The sequence below is a fragment of the Lethenteron reissneri genome, unplaced genomic scaffold (genome assembly GCF_015708825.2).
Source record: "Lethenteron reissneri isolate LAM-NWPU_2019-01 unplaced genomic scaffold, ASM1570882v1 scaffold_258, whole genome shotgun sequence".
Lineage (NCBI taxonomy): Eukaryota > Metazoa > Chordata > Hyperoartia > Petromyzontiformes > Petromyzontidae > Lethenteron > Lethenteron reissneri.
In genome coordinates, this window is record NW_026891780.1 from 1 (window position 1) to 3677 (window position 3677).

Genomic DNA, 3677 nt, shown 5'->3' on the forward strand with positions numbered 1-3677 from the left:
GCAAGATACTCACTGAGAGCCTGCTGCGTTGCCCCGCTGAGCAATGGAACCCTGACCCACCGCAACACGACGACATGGAGACAGAAGCCACGGGATCGGTACTATACATCTAAATTCTGTCCTTTTACTCTTTCATGGTACATTTTAACGTGATTCATCGAATGCCTATCAACCAAATATCTCAGTATGATTGTAAACAGAAAATTACACCCATTGGTGGTCTGGCTGAGATCATTAAGGCTTCTTATACTTGCAAGCCTTATTTTATCTTGGACCTGAACCAAGAATCTCAGCTTTGCTGGCTCATTGTTTTGTCAATTTTACTGCATCAGCCCATGAGCTACCAGACAATTAAAAATTCTGTATTCGTCTGATTTACCTGTATTAATATACCCAAAACATTTAATTAAATTATAGTTGCTTGTCATATATTCTGAGTACTGTAGATAAAAACACGTTTTAAAGAGTATGAATGATTGTGGTAAGCATGCAAAGACATGAAAAAAATTTCAACTGGTTTTATACACGTTCACTAAAAATACTGTGATATATTAACTCTGACAATGGATGGCACTTGTTATTTGATTGTTGATGTTAGGAGTTGTGTGGTTAAAATGTGACACCTGCTCCCATCATTATGTGTTTGCATCCAGGAGTCAACTGTAGCTGTTGTGACGGCTGTAGCCACAGTGCTATCTGTGGCTGTGAAAACTGTCAGTGCGGAGGTGATAGAAGACATTTTGGAGTCGGCTATCATTCTACATGGTAAAGAGGCAGGGTGACGTCTATGAATAATTGATACAAATTGATAAATTATTGACTATATCTGTTTCCACGACTTCTCAGTTTTTTTATAATTGGAAAGAGTAAAAGTTCGTGAGTATGTATAGTAGGAGAACGAGAACAAAAAGTTAATAAGTATCTGCTGAAAATCTCATTCAAGATACATAAAGTAGTTATTTGCCACATTTCTCTGACTTGGATAATTTATAACAGTTCACTGTTTAGAGCTGCATATCCCAATGAACAATATTGCAGTATGTTCATCTCATAAATATCTGCAAAATAAAATACTTCTTGATGTTGCACTGGGAAATGTTATGCATGCGCACTGGATGATATATTGATTTCAAGTACTGTATAGGGTAGATTACCAAAATATTGGCAATAGTTTATTTAATAATTGAGCCTACAAATTATTGTTATGCTGAATATACAGAGTGGCCCATAGGTCAAGACTGAATGGGTTATCTTATTTTAACAATTTTCAAACTGACTTCCATTAACATGAATGTACACATGAATTCTCTGTAGAAGTTATTTTTGGACTTTTTTTAGATTCACGTGTAATCTTTGACCATTCCTAAATTACGTTTTGTCTAAATTCATTCAGGGTTCTTGGTCGAATTTTGTAAACAACGGGATTGTGGTGAACCCACAGGAAGAATACAAATATATATGAATAATGATAATAGATAAATATTAACTTAAAGAATAAACTGTTTAAATGTTTTAATGCCAGTGCTAAAATAAATGAAATAACCCTATTTGTCCAGACTTTTTTGTCACCCTGTATAAAAATGCCTTCCAGGTGGTTACATCAGGCAACAATACAAGATATATATGTTCCTGTGGTGATAATTAGTTCCAATCTACTCTACCGTTTTTCTCACCCTGTTGACAGCCCTGTTGCCACTTTTCACCGATGCTCACCCTAACCTAAGAAACACGGTCATAAACCTGTGCGAGTCTTGGTGGAGAGAGACCTACCTGGGAAAGAGGAGCTTGGAAAGAATATGATCCTCACAATTCTGCGGTGCAATTTAATACAGCAGAGCAAAGCCTTGGTATGTAGCAATGCCTTAAATTGCAATTTATAATTTGTTGTTTTTCATGACAGTGACTTTCATTCTTGTGAATTTTTTTTACTGCAATCAGTGTGTTTCTAAAGATTATTACCTGCGCTGGTTAGGCATTGCCTCACCAACACTTATTTTACCTGGAATAGCACCTTCTACAAACAGAATGAGGGTACCCCTATGGGCTCCCCCTTGTCACCAGTTATAGCCAACATGTTCATGGAAAAGTTTGAATCAGACGCCATCCAGACATCCACCCTGCGTCCTTCCTTGTGGAAGAGGTATGTGGACGACACTTTCGTCATCTGGCCACATGGCCTCCCAGCATTGAACCACTTCTTGGACCACATCAATTCTAGACACCCATCCATCAGATTCACCATGGAAGTGGAGAAAGACGGTAAACTACCATTCTTGGATATTCTGTTTGAGAGGAGGCCTGACGGATCCTTGGGACATTCTGTCTACAGGAAAGCCACCCACACAGATTCCTACTTGAAACCGGATTCCCACCACCACCCATCTCAAAAGAATTCTCTCATCAAAACGCTATACCACAGAGCCCATGGCATTTCTGACCAACACCACCTGGCCGGTGAATTAAGACATGTACATCGGGCCCTCAGGATGAACGGATACTCTGATCGCACTATCCGCCAAGCTGTTTCTCATAATCAACGATTTTTGGGTTTAGATCGCGTTTATTTATAAATGTGTCGTAACCCTCCACCACCCGACATGGCCAATCAGTAAAAAATGTGTCACGTTGACAAAGACAAATAGTTCACTGCTTTAGCCCACCGGTGTGTTGAAGCAACAACATTCACAATTTGAGTACGACGTTTCGCTGGTAATTACAACCAGCATCATCGGGCAATTCGCCAGAATGGTGAGGCTCTCCTGTGTCTCCCGTTCTTATATAGAGCAGCAGCAGGATGACGTCAACATTAACTCATTAACTCATCAGGTGCAAAGATTCAAGGGGGGAGTGATTGTAATTATATACTAGATTAGTAATCAGGCTATTGTTCCGATGCGAGTTGTAGATTAGTAATCATTTGGAATGTGTTTTATTGTGATTATGCTACATTAGTAATCAGTTAGTGGTTGTTTCCCTTATAAGTAATTGTAATGTATCTTATTTAATAATACGCTTCCAGGCCGCACTAAGCCTGTAGCTGTCTGAGCGATTAAAGTTATTTCTGTTTCTCTCAATTTCAATCGATTCTCTAATTAGTCTTTGCCAGTAGTAACTAGTTTTACACAACACTTCCACGTTGTCAAAATCAATTGAGTGTCCCTGTTGGCATGCATGTTCTGCTACTGCCGACAGTTGTGTTTGTGATAGTTTAATATTTCTCTGGTGTTCTTTTAGTCTTACACTAACGTTACGCCCTGTCTGTCCAATATAGCATCTGCCACATACACAATTAATCCGATATACACCTTCTGTTGATAATTTAGGTAATTCGTCTTTAGTGCACGTTACTAGTTGTTGAATTTTGTGTACTGTACCAAATCTTACTGTAATGAGAGAGATTAAACATGTTAAATAAGCACTAAGACAGAATGGCTACAATAATGCTCAAATTAACAGAGCACTAAAAGCCAAATCACGATCGCAAAGCAACACTGCTGAAAGCGATCAGATTATTAAAACAATAAAAATATTTATCTCAGGAGTAACTGATAAATTAGCCCGTGTTTTGCAAAAGCAAAACATTACAGTAAGATTTGGTACAGTACACAAAATTCAACAACTAGTAACGTGCACTAAAGACGAATTACCTAAATTATCAACAGAAGGTGTATATCGGA

The 3677-nt window shown here is 38.3% G+C and overlaps 1 long non-coding RNA gene across 1 annotated transcript; it reads left to right on the forward strand.

Annotated features, from left to right (window-relative positions):
- Positions 1-1758, forward strand: LOC133339765 (uncharacterized). The gene is made up of 3 exons (XR_009754777.1): positions 1-98; positions 654-765; positions 1685-1758. It is a non-coding gene; the product is annotated as an uncharacterized LOC133339765 (long non-coding RNA).
- The last annotated feature ends 1919 nt before the right edge of the window (positions 1759-3677 follow it).